Source organism: Solanum dulcamara, chromosome 8 (assembly GCF_947179165.1).
Source record: "Solanum dulcamara chromosome 8, daSolDulc1.2, whole genome shotgun sequence".
Taxonomy (NCBI): domain Eukaryota; kingdom Viridiplantae; phylum Streptophyta; class Magnoliopsida; order Solanales; family Solanaceae; genus Solanum; species Solanum dulcamara.
Window position 1 is genome coordinate 63553739 of NC_077244.1, and position 14857 is coordinate 63568595.

The following is a 14857-nucleotide window of genomic DNA, read 5'->3' on the forward strand; positions in this document are numbered from 1 at the left end:
AGAAAAACCTGACAGAGGTGTGTGCCTGAACTTCTACGCTTCCTCTGTATTCTTTTCGGTTCCTTCAATTGCAAGATCTGCTCGAATACACTACTCCCTCTTTTTTTTACGGCTGTTCACAATTTTGGTTAAAATTAAAATTAAATTGAAAATTTAATCAAATCGAATAAAAACACCGACATTTGGTTTGGTTTAGTTTTAAATTTGAAAAAATGATAATATTTGATTGGATTATGGTTATAGTAAAAAATAACCGAATAAATAACCGAACCAAACCGATAATTATATACATAAAATTTATAATTATTTATATGTATAATATTAGCTTTTCATAAATAATTAAAGATATTTTATACCTTTTAATTATTAATTTAAGATGGTCGAAGTACTTTTGATTATATTATGTATTTTCTAGTTAGTTTAGTTTAAATATGTAATTTTTTCATTTTAATGGACAAAGTTGTTTGTATTTTGGAACTTCTGTTTGACTTGTTCTTTTAAATCTAAATTGCGTTGCAAGTTTGGTCCACTTGATTTGCCATCAGCATGTCTTTCCCTCAATATTCAGCAAAGTTCACCCTTGTGGCCGTGTGAAAAAAAGAACTTCATAAGAAATTTGAAGAATGTAGAAAGAGAATATTTGAATTGTCCCGTCTAGTCATAAACCGAAAAAATGAACCAAACCCACAATAACCAAACCGGTGGTTATTATTTTACTTGGTTTGGTTATGATTTTAGACATTTAAAAATCGATTAAATTGGTTTGGTTATGGTTTTAATCAATAACCGACCCAAACCGAATCATGAACACCTCTACTCTCTTTTACCGCCGTTCGATTTTGAAGTAGAAATTTAAAAATTAAAATTTTGAATTTTTAAAATTATATTTGAATATATATTTTATTTGAAAAAATATCATATTCTAAAATACTTCGTAGACATGACTAGCACCTATTAACATCACTTGTCGAGCGAATCAAATATTTATACACTAATCCAAATTATCTAAGCAATGAGATAAAGTATGTGCAATCAGTGGCGGAGCCAGAATTTTGATTTAGGAGCTTCAAGATTTGAAGAAGTAGACATATGAACTTATCGAATGAGTTTCAACATCTACTATGTATACATAAAAAAATATTTTTACCATGTATAAAATACTATAATTTTCCGTCGAAGGGGGATGAACCCCCTAAGCAATATGTGGCTCCGCCACTGTGTGCAACTCCAAAAACTCCACAAATACTCATTAAAAAAAATTATCCAACCAAAATCATATATCGATTTATGAAAAAAAAAACGTTCACTTAAATAATATATTTCTACCAAAAAATCCACAATAAAACCATGAAACATCTAATAGAATTACATGAGTTCAAGTTTCGGGCATGCAAACCCCAGGAAAAGAAGATATAAGCTATAAGTAAATAGAGTTGAACCAATAGCTTCCACGAACAATGTGAAGGCTCACATCAGCCACAGTCTACGTGAACGAACTCATCATCCACTCGTCTCACCCTCAACAATAGTATCTGCATAGACATGCAAGTAAGGAGTGAGCTATATATAAATATAACCCAGTAAGATCCTCGACCTGCTACGTTAATACTCTTGGAACAAGTGTTAGAAAATGCAACTACACAACGAAAACGTAAATGTTATGCACAAGAATATCTTTCATAGTATAATGCTCAATAAGTCCAAACAAACATTTAAAATAGACACTACATGTCTTAACTCAATCCACACTCAAAGCTTGTCATAAACGATAGCGAATGAGATCAACCTATCACCCTGACAAGTCCACGACAACATATATAATACCCCAAAGTATACTACAGCATCATGCACAAGGCTCCTAACCTATTACAGCAACATAGATATGCCCTTAACATACTACGACATCTATGTATGTCCCTAGTAACTATGTCACGATAATGAAAAAAGATAATCCAACATCAGACTACATATCACTTATAATTCTTCACAAAATATCATATCTATGGCTGATCAAGGACCACTAATTCTGCCAAGCACATGGTAGACCTAACACATGGACTAAGCAGATAAAACACATTTTCAAAATAGGTTTGAAAAACAAGTACTAAAGCTTAAAGTCTCACTTATCTCGCTGATGATAAGTTTCCCAACCTTCCAACACATAGAACACTAACCAAACAGCCTCCAATGGCCTCATCTGTACAAAAATATTGATTAAATATCAATTATGCTAGTCGGAATCAAGTCTTAATATTCCTAACTTTCAAATTTAGAGCTAAGTCTCAAATTCTCCCAAATAACCTAAATTTAACAATTTTCATACAATATAATATGCCTAATATTCAATTATATATATATATTTTATCAAAACTTGAATCATAATGCGATACAAAATTAAATACACAATCGGTAACCTCAACTATGGAACACTGCATAAAATCTAAACCCAATTATCAATTCATTTTATCTATCATGATCTACTGCTAAATCATTTGGCCATCATTACACAATAATTGGCTACCAAAACCTTGTTTTCCCAAGTCCAAAAACACAGCAGCAATTCAAATTCTTTAAAAAAATAAAATCTCACCAACCTGACAATGAAATTTTTATTGTGGCTTCTATGTCGTGAACTCCCCCAAATTTCTTCTACGTGCTTGCTTTCTAGAACTTCAAATATATACAATAAACTAATTAGTTTAGAACAAATATAACCATGTTTTATTTATATAAAAATAGTCAAAATCATAGAAAATATACATTGACTTTACAATATAGTTTGTTAAAAGTCATAGAAAATATACATTGACCATACAATATAGATTGCTTATACATGCGCTATACACTGAATATACATTATGATACACTCAAAAATTAAACATAGCTTGATTATACATGAAATATACACTGATTATACATGCATATACAACGAATGGCGATTTTTGTGGTAATTACTTTGGCCGAATGGTCATCTACTATAATTATCCCCTTTATTAATGCTCAATTGACAGGGCATTGGAAGGCATCCAATGGGTTGGCAACAGGAGATTGAATGTCCCGTTACTTATGCTAAGGAACAAAAGGTTGAAGCAGAAGTCTATAGGTTGGTGTTGGGGGCATGTGTCTATCATACATGGAAAGAAAGAAAGAAATCAAAGATAATTCAAAGGAAAAAGAAGCACATGCAGCATGTCAATCGAAAGATCGTGCATGAAGTTTATAGCAGGGGAGCCCAATGTGCAAACTAGCGGGACAGCTAAACAAGTTGAACTATTATCCTAGTTGAATGAGGCTGTAATAAGATGTAGTAGATGAGAGATTAGAATAGGCAGTTTCGACTAACTGTTTTTTGAAGCATTTTATTATTTGGCTCTTGGATTTTTGCCCTTACTTATAGGGACTTTACTCTGATAATATACACATACAGTTACCAAAACATGTGGATTAAAATTACCAATTAATCCTTTATTAGAAAAAAAAAGGCTACTATAAAAAAATTCAAAGATTTGTGAATGGAAGAAAACTTGGAAATATTTAAAGATTAGATTTTCGTAATCTTATCAAATTTCATAGTCAAACTCAAACAAATACTTGAAAATAAATATTCAAGATTTTATTCAAAATTTATCATCAAACACTAGCTTAAACTTAATAAGATTATGAGTGTATTTGGTACAAATGAAAATGTTTTATTGGAAAATAGTGAGTTTCTTACCTTTTTTTTTTGTTCACTTTTACTTGTCTACCATTCCAAAAACATATTTTGACTTTTGCTTGTCACTTTTAACATATCAAGAAAAGATAATTATTATTTTTTTCCATATTTTACCCCTAACATTAATTATTTATTCTCACATCATTTTCAAAACTTACTAATCAGTTAATACGGAAAATGTGGTAAAATGACCATGTCAATCATAATTTTCTTAGTGGAGGTGTCTGTGATAAGTAAAACTGAACCGGAGGAGGGTTAGCTAGTTACTACAGTTGTTATTTATATTTATTTTTTACACCTATAAATCTCTGTAATTAATTGTAATTTGACGAATTGCAGTAGTTAGTAATAATGTTCTTAGTAGGTTTTATTAAAAAATCGGGTTATGATTTTTGAAACTTATAGGTATAAATCATGTTCCATATTTTCTTCCCTCAAAAAAGTGAAATATATTTTCATAAACTATAATCTAACACATACTAAAACGTCACTCAAATTTAATTTCCTCAAAATATTTAAAAATATATGGTCAAACGCTATCCAAAGACGCCTAATTTCAAAAATAAAAAGTAGGCCTCCAACAAATAGAAAAATCTAATTACATATTAATTGTTGAACTATCTATGTGTTTTCTTTGAAGTCCTAAGTAAATTTAGCCCTCATTTCTAATTTGTGACACTACCTCAGCTTTATGAAGTCCTAAGTAAATCTAGCCCTTATATTTTTGTACACAACAACGTAAACAAGTAGGATATAAGAGTAGACAAGTTTATTTAGCAACAAAACCTACAAATAACAATTTTTAAATTTTTTGAAGAAAGATTTTTGTTTTACGTACTCACACCATGCATTCTAAATTATTATTTTTAGCACTGACTCCTCATGCATGATAAAATAAATTTAGTAATAGATCTAAAAGCAATTCTACATAAAATATATTAACTATTTTACCAACGATTGGTAGCATCATCGAAAGCCAACAAATCTCTTTCGGCTTGAATGACATCGTCGAATTCAACTGTCCTTTTGATGCTCGCAATAGCAATTCGAGCCCTTTCTCTGTATCTATCTATATCTCTCTGCCGATGCAACTTGGCTTTCTCTTCTTGTAATTGCGCCTTCCACAACTCAACCTTCTTCTTCATCTCTTTTTTGTCAAACGCTTTACCAAGAAGTTGCTGTTGGGATTTGAAGATCACGTCAGCATAGCGTATCTTCAACATGGCGGTCCGAATGATCTTGTTATCTTTTTCCAGCGTCTTCACATCACATATCATCGCCATAACCTAGAGATCAAAATGTATAAATGAACAACAAGTAATAAGGTGCGCTATGGAAGTTTCCAAAAAACTAACAAAATTCCAGTTTTATATAAGAAAAGGTTGATGGAACTTTCATGAACTAATAAATTAATTACTCTCTTATTGAACAAAAATATGGAAATTTTTGCAATGTAACTTATTATCAAGTCTAAAAATCATTTAATCGTATTTTATTTTGTTACCTAGATAAATTAAGTTCTATCTTATTTAGTTGCTATAAATTATAATTAAGTAAATTCCAAGTATATTTTATTAATTTGTTATTAAATCTAATTAGTATTTTAATATTACGTGCATTAATTAATTATTATTCTCGAATCTGTATATAGATTTTATAAATATTTATTTTAAATTGTAATCTAAAATCTATTTTGGATACGTCAATAAGGAGGGAAATTGTATGTAACAGGAGTTAGGTGTCACGACCCTGACCCACCGTGACTGACACCTACACTAACTCTCCAATGGGAGAACCATTACTACAGCCCAACTAACAACAATCACAAGGTATATAAAATTTAAAGATGCGGAAGCAGGTTTAATCAACAAAACATAGTCTGAGTTCCCATAAACTCATAAATATCTAGTTATCAACCCCAAACATGCGGAAGTAAAATCATCCTAGGAATTGAAAGTCAATCGTACCAAAACTCTAAAAAACTAACAAGTCTAGAAAGGGAATGCAATCCCCAAAAAAATCATTAAAAGTTAACCAGTGTTTGAACATCTAAGTCCTGGACGAAGGACTAGAATAAAGGAGAGAGTCCGCGACAGCACAAAAGAATAGTTCACCCTTGGACTCGAACATAATCACTCCTCTAGGCGAGGTTTCTCCGCAGCCGGCTGAATATGCCCTGTACTCAACAAAGACAGAGCAAGTGTAGTATCAGTACACAAAATCAACAGTGTACTGATAGGATCACGTGGCTAGCTAGTAAATGGATCATGAACAAGTAAACTCAATATAATAAGCACATATATATAGATAACTTAACCATTTTCACATAAATCAGTACTTAACAAGATCATAGTTCTTTCATCCCAATATCATGCAATTTCACATAAGGGTCCTCTCATGGGGCGTACAAACACTTAAATTGTGTCAGAACGTGAACCCGATCCAAGGTTTGTGTCAGAACATGACACTCGATCCAATTTATGTGTCGAAACGTGACACTCGATTTAATTTATTATTAAAGTATGACACTAGATCCTAACATACAAAATAGTCACAATTACATTCAGTATTCAACATTATGTCTTCAAGAATAGGTTCATTATAAAGCAGGCCAACAATTGATCATTTCACATATTTGATGATGTACTTTCCTATTGATATACACGCATGCATATTATGAAGCAATTTAACAAGTACATGAAATACATACGAGAAATAAAACCATCACCTACCTCGAATTTGAGCTTCAACCACTCTAAGATGCAAGAGTTTTCCTTTTCGGGTTCGTTCCATTTGTTCTTGGTCTAAAAACAGCAACTACATACAAAGGATCAATACAAGGTCTACCTTAGTCGAATTATAGTATAATTCCCCTCTTAGACCAACCCATGATCCTGCACCCCATCTAGGGATAAATTTCACCATTACCCACAGGCCAAAAATCTCCCATAATGACCAGTCACCCTAGTTTATGGGTCTTAGGAATAGAATGATGAGTTTAGGGAGTAGTAATCTTACCTTAAGCTTGAAAATCCATGGGAAAATGATAAAAATCGCCCTGGGTCGCCTCCTAACGTCTTAAGAACAGTTTTTGTAAAATTATACCATTCATGGGGTTTTTTCCATTTTTAAGTGGCGACTCTCCTACCACAACGGGACCATCCCGCTCTGACAGGATAGGTGGAGACAGTGAGCTCGAGACTTGAGCTCCAAACTCCTATTTGACAACACACTCTCATCCCATGTCATCTTAAATCATATATTTCACGCCAATCAAATTATCGATTCGATCCTTCACCTATCACAAGGTCACCCCAGACCTTGCTTGACTCAGACTTCATCCAAGTCTAGCTTAGGCTCAAATTTTTCGAAGTTACTAGCCCAAATTTTTTGGCCCAAATGCTTCCCCATTGGCCTATCCATAACGACGGGGACAGGTCGTTACATTAGGAAAGGTAGATGTATGCCGAAAAAGAAACTAAGAGATGATTAGATAGGACATGACTATAGTTCAGTTCTCAGAGGACATGACCCTAGATATAAAGTTATGTAGGTCGAGGATAATAAGTCTAGAAGTAAGGTGTAGCAGTTTGGATAAATACCGGTCCAAACCAAAAACCTGAACCTAACTGATTAAATAAATCGATTTCATTTGGGTTTGGTTTCATTACTAAAAAACTGCTAAAAAATAACGGACAAAAGTGACGGACAAGGTCGATTTTTTGGTCGAAATTGATGAAAAAGCAACGCAGTCACTTTTGTCGCTTTTTTGGTCGATTCTTTTTAAAAAGCAACGAACAGGGTCGCTAAAAGCAACGAACGGCGTCGCTCCATTTATTAATTATTTTTTAAAAAATTATACCAAAAACTATGGACTGCGTCGATAATATCTTATTTTTTAATTATTTTTTTCAAAAAAGCGACGGACAATGAGTCTCTATCCGTCGCTTTTGTTCTTGATGTTCTTGATAATTTCCAGAAAAGCGACGGACTTAGGGTCCCTGTCCGTCGCTTTTGTTCTTGGTGTTCTTGATAATTTCTAAAAAAGAGACGGACATAGGGTCCCCGTCTATCGCTTTTCTAAATTTTTTTATAAAAAAAACCTAAAAAAGCGATGGACTAAAGCACTCTGTCCGTCACTTTTTCTGTAATTTTTGTAAGCGGAAACCTGCAGTTTCTGCAGCCCACCTACAACATAAATTCTTCAACAACAATGGGTACATCCCAATCCAACATAACTAACAAACACATAGAATACTTCATAACAAGCATAATCTAACACTCAAAATAATTTAAAGTGTTTCAAAGTTTTCAAAAAAATTCAAAATGTTTATAAACTAACATATACAGGGATCCTAGGGACTATTTGTTATATATTCATCACTATCGTCGGAGTCATCTGAAGTGGACCCTCTTGAATAACGTGGCCGAGGTTGACGAGCGAGGTTGAGTACTTGTTCTTTGATTTGCTCAACTTGATCATTCAAACTTTTATGTTCCTCAACCCTTTTTGCCTCAGACTCTGCCAATGTGCATGTAAGTTATGCGATTTACTGAGAATGGCAGCTATCTAAACCCCGTCAATGCCCTCGACTTGGCGTGATGATCCAATACCTTTTAAACCTTACTGGAGTCTTCGTACGTCATTCCTAGAGCCCATTCCGTATATACGACCTTTGTGGCTCCCTCCAACCAGTTTTTCTTTCAAATTTGAATGGACTGTTCGGGCGTTAGCTGGACCGAATCTCTCATCTCACGTATTTGCCGCTCATATTCTTATTGTATATTACAAAATAAAAGTTATAATTAATTAATATATATATATATATAAAGTTAGAATTAAATATATTATACATTATGTTAAATAACTTACATAGTCTCGTTCGGTCCTTTCCTCCACCCACTCATCCGGATCTAACTTATTTGTCTTTTTCCTCACATGAGTCTTTTTAAGACTTCATGACAATAGGGCCTGCGTCTCAATTCTTTTTCCTATAAATAAAAATACAATTAATAAAATAATATTTTGTCAAATAATTTATTTAAGAGTATGAATTTAAATTTAAAATTTAGAAATCTTACTATCTCCCTCTGAATCGTACCAACAATCTTTGCACCTTCGGTGTGCAATGAGCCACCCTTTAGGCTACGTCTAGCTTGTTTGACTTGATCGTACAAAGCCTTTAATTCTTAAGTATCCCAATACCAACATAATTCCTCGTAAATGTGAGGCAGCATCCAACTCGAATGTGTTCGATTACCCCTAGCTTTCTTTAACCAGCTAGATAGTCTGGAACTCGTTTTTCTTTCAAAAGTGATCGCAATGACCATGTTGTACCTTGACTCCCAGGTACATAAAGTCTGGGGGGAAAATGAATAGCGTTAAATAATTAGTTATACTAAAAATATTAAACTTAACTAAGAAAAACAGATTTAAACATATATATACTTTGAATTCATTAAACATTATCTAGCGAATATTGTTTGAAATCGTCAACCAAGAGTGATAAGGCTCAGTATATAGCCTCTTAACACTTTCTTGAAGGATCCTAGCAGCATCCTTCAAAGGATGCTACCAGCAAAACACATAATAAATATGTTAGTTTATGAATAATTTATTAATGTAGTAAAAATAAAAAAACTTACAAGGATCCATCAGGCTGAATAATCACTCACCCTAGTCTGTCCCTCTACCCAGGAGCTAACTGAAGCACATCGTATGCTGCATCGGGTGTAGCCATAGAAGAATGTGAAGTTGATGCTGTAGTATGTACATACTACTGAGTCAAGGGAGAAGTGCCTGTCTCAACACTAGAATTACTAATCCTCAGGGCAGATAGGTGAGGAGACTAAGATGAGGGAGATGAAACTGTAGGAGATGCAACTATGGGAGATGGAGCAGACGAAAATGATAATCTCTGGAGCTGAGCAATAACCTCTATGGATAGTTGGTAGGTCTGGTCATATGAAGTATATCTGACATATGCCGAAGAAGAAGCATCGCGTGGTCGGCGGAATTGACTATGGTAAACCGCAGGATCTATAGTCCCAAAAGGCACAACATAAATATGCATAGGACTAGCTCGGCGGCACTGCATATCCGGTGCTGAAGAAATATGTCTTAGGATATCCTCAGGATCAATAGGTCTCCTAGACTTCTTCTTTTTACTACTACCAGAATGGCTAACCCAAGATGATCTCGGGATCTATCACCATCACCAGATGACATCTGTATGTAAACTAACAATATATATAAAGGCGCATCTAATGCACAAGACCTTAAAATCAGTCTTTTGCTGATAAAGGCAAGATCTTTAGTAATGGGGTGAAGAAGAATTGGATTTGGGTTGAGAAAACACATCAAGATCAATCTTTTGTTGATAAAAATGAGATCTTTGGGGTTAGGATGAAGAAAAATTGGAAAAATAAGAAAACGACATAATCAGAATTGCTTTATTTATTTAATTAATTAATTTTAGTAGCGCTCATCAACCTAAGTGGCAAAAGAAATTTCTTATTTTTCCAATTGTTCTTCTTCCTAACACTAAAGATCTCATCTTTATCAACAAAAGATTGATCTTGATGTGTTTTCTCAACCCAAATCTAATTCTTCGTCATCCCATTACTAAAAAGGGATCATTTTGCTTATCATTAATTCAAGTTATAATTAAATTCAAATTCTAATTAATTCAACTAATAATTAAGTTCAAATTCTAATTAATTCAACTTATAATTAACTCAAGTAATAATTAAGTTCAAATTCTAATTAATTCAACTTATAATTAACTCAAGTAATAATTAAGTTCAAATTCTAATTAATTCAACTTATAATTAATTCAAGTTCTAATTAAGTTTAAATTCTAATTAATTCAAGTTATAATCAATTCAAGTTATAATTAATTCAAGTTCTAATCAATTCAAGTTCTAATTAATTCAAGTAATAATTAAGTTCAAGTTCTAATTAATTCAACTTGTAATTAACTCAAGTAATAATTAAGTTCAAATTCTAATTAATTCAAGTTATAATTAAATTTAACTTCTAATTAATTCAAGTTCTAATTAATTTCAAATTCTAATTAATTCAAGTTATAATTAATTCAAGTTCTAATCAATTCAAGTTCTAATCAATTCAAGTTCCAATTAATTCAAGTTCTAATTAATTCAAGTTCTAATTAATTCAAGTTCTAATTAATTCAAGTAATAATTAAGTTCAAGTTCTAATTAATTCAACTTATAATTAATAGTTATAATTAATAATGTAATAATTGAGTTCAAGTTCTAATTCAAGTTATAATTAATAAAGTAATAATTGAGTTCAAGTTCTTAAGTTCAAGTTCTAAGTTCTAAGCTCGTTGGCGTTCAAGTTGAAATTCTAAATTCAAGTATCCTAAAATTCAAGTATCTAAGCTATTCTAATTAGTTGTAAAGTCTAAAGAGTTCAAAATTTATACAAACCTAAAAAGTTTCTAAGTTCAACTTCAAAAATCCTAAAATTCAACGTTATGACTTTGAAAATCTAACTCTAATTAGCTTAATTAGTTCATAAGGACTACAATTCAAGTATATATCTAAATTCAAGTATCCTAAAATTCAAGTTCAAAGTTCTAAGTTCAAGTTCTAAATCTAGGTTCTAAGGTATAAGTTATAAGTTCAAGTTCAAAATTCAAGTATCCCAAAATTCAAGTATATGTCTACGTTATTCTAATTAGTTAGTCTAAATAGTTCAAAATCTATACAAACCTAAAGAATTTCTAAGTTCCAATTTCAAAAATCCTAACACTCAACTCATGACTTTGAATATCTTCCAAGCATAAAAAATCATACAACCCAATATTTTTCTAAGTTCACCTTTCAAACATTCTATATTCAAGTATTTCTAAGTGAAAGAATTCAAGATTTCTAATTACTTCATAGTTCTAACTTTTAACTTCAAAACTAAAACACTTCAATTCCAACTAAACAAAACCCAATTCAAACTAAAGCATTCTAACTTCAACAACACTTTAATTTCAACTTAACTAATATTTAAATTCACAATTTCATTAAAAAAACACCAATTCAAAGTAAAGCCCTAAATCAACTTTCCAAAAACATTCACTAATTCAGAAAGGCATATGCAAATTAAATGTATTAATAACATACATTCAACAAATTAAATGAAATAAACTACACAACATAGCCCTAATTTCTCAAATTCAAAAAAATAAAATCAAAATTAAAAACCCTAACTATACTAACCTTGACAAGAATATATAGGAGGAGGACTGACTGACGGCGAGGGGCGGCGACGGGGAGGACAGGACGACAAAGGGGAGGGCCGGCAGCGACGTGAGGGGTGGGGGAGGGAGAATGTTTCTGATTCAAGAGAGAAGGAGGAGAGAATAGAGCGAGGGAGAAAATAAGAAAAACCCAATCTGTATTGGGTTATTTTAAAAAAAAGCGACGGACAGTGTCGCCGAGTTCATCGCTTTTTTAAAAATAGTTGACCACTATTTTGATCAAAATAGTGACGAAATCTGTTGACCAATAGCGACGGACTAAACAACGCAGTCCATCGCTAACTTTTAAAAAATAATAATAAATTAAAATTAATTAAAAGCAACGGACGGTGTCATAAGTAATAATTTTATAAATAATTATTTTTTATCAACAAATAAACTAATTACATATAAATAAGATTTAATTTTGGAACAAAAATCCGCCAAAATAAGCTACGGACTTTGCGTCACTGTCCGTCGTTTTTAATTAAAAAGATAAAAAAAATAAAAACGACGGATAGCATCGCATCCGTTGCTTTTTTATCCATCATTTTTTCCCTATTTTTAGTAGTGTTTGATTTTATATTTTTAGAAATCAATCATATTTGATTTGATTTTGTTAAAAAAAAAGAAATAACTGAACCGATAAATTATATATACATATATTTGATAATTATACATATAATATATATATATATATATATATATATATATATATATATATATATATATATATATATGTTCATCAAAATATATTTATAATTTATTTATGAAAGTAAAAACGTCCAAGATGGGAGCATTTATCTTATTGATTTAATGAATATGAATGTCTATGGTGTGCTTGGTGGGACTAGGAATGCCACCATCTTTTTCTTGTCTAGGCCAAAGTAGTGAAATTTGAAGCTTTATTCACAATATATTAGTGATTGAAAGTTATATAATGATAGTTGTTCTAACTATTTGTCGTTTTGAATGAATTGTTGTCTTTTCCCCCTTTTAAATGAATTATTTTTTTTAAATATTGTGTATAGTTAATAACTGAATACCCTAATCAAAATCGATAACAACCTAATCTGAAAATGTAAATTATGTTTGGTTTGATTTGATTTTAATAATTTAAAAATTGATTAAATTGGTTCATTTTGATCAATACAACAACAACAATCCAGTAAAATCCCACATCGTGGGATCTGGGGAGAGTAGAGTGTACGCAGACCTGACTCCTACCAATGTAGGACGGCTGTTTCCGAAAGACCTTCGGCTCAATAAAAGCATAGAAAAAGGTTAGACAAGAATATTAGAGTAAATAAGTAGATGACGAAAACGGTCCAAACAATAGTATAATCAAAGCACAAAAAAATAGTAGATATTATTATTGGATAATAACATAAATACCATAACTAACATACATCAGAGTACAAGAAATCCTAGTGCGTTAATACGCCTACGAATAAGGGGGAATAAAACCACTATGTACTAGCCTTCTACCCTAATGTGCGTCCTCCACACCCTCCTATCTAGGGTCATGTCCTCGGTAAGTCGTAAATGCGACATGTCCTGTCTGATCACCTCTCCCCAATATTTCTTCGGCCTACCCCTACCTCTTCTGAAATCATCCATGGCCAACCTCTCACATCTCCGCACTGGTGCATCTGGGACTCTCCTCTTCACATGTCCAAACCATCTCAGTCGCGTTTCCCGCATCTTGTCTTCCACCGAGGCCACTCCTACCTTTTCTCGAATAGCCTCATTTCTAATCTTGTCACTCCTGGTATGCCCACACATCCATCTCAACATTCCCATCTCGGCAACCTTCATCTTTTGCACGTGGGAGAACTTAACTGGCCAACACTCCGCCCCATATAACATAGCTGGTCTAACGACCACTTTGTAGAACTTGCCCTTAAGTCGTGGTGGCACCTTCTTGTCACATAACACACCGGAGGAATAACCTACCTAAATCAAATCTTGTTGTCATATTTTTAAGAGATAAGTGTAAAAAATATATCTAAACTATATCACTTTTTTGAGTTTCATACCTAAACTATTGGGAGTGTGAATTTCATACTTAAACTATCATTTATTAATTTGAGAAACAGTTATCTCTTTTATTCCACTCTCTTCACGGTGTGTGTACAACATTCTATCTTTTATTTAAAATATTTTTGTCACATCACATTCTACATGGACAAAACATTCCACCTTGACAAAAATTAAATAAATTATTAGAAGTTAAAATTAAACATTAAATAATATCCCGTCACATCACACTCCTGATGGAAAAAATATTCCACCTTGACAAAAATTAAATAAATTATTAGAAGTTAAAATTAGACATTAAATACTATCCCCTAGGGGTGTTCATGGTTCAGTTTGGGTCGCTTATTAATTAAAACCATAACCAAACCAATTTAATCGGTTTTTAAATGTCTAAAACCATAACCAAATCAAGTAAAATAATAACCACCGGTTTGGTTATTGTCGGTTTAGTTCGGTTTGGTTCGATTTTTCGATTTATAATTAGCCGGGATAATTCAAATATTCTTTCTCCACATTCTTCAAATTTCTTATGAAGCTCTTTTTTTCCTCATGACCCACAAGGGCGAACTTTGTTGCATATTGAGGGAAAGAAATGTTGATGGCAAATCAAGTGGACCAAACTTGCAACGCAGTTTAGATTTAAAAGAACAAATCAAACAGAGGTTCCAAAATACAAACAATTTTATCCATTAAAATGAAAAAATTACATATTTAAACTAAACTAACTAGAGAATCCATAATATAATCAATTTTATCTTTAATTAAATTATGAAAATTAATAATTAAAAGGTATAAAATATCTTTAATTATTTATGAAAAGCTAATATTATACATATAAATAATT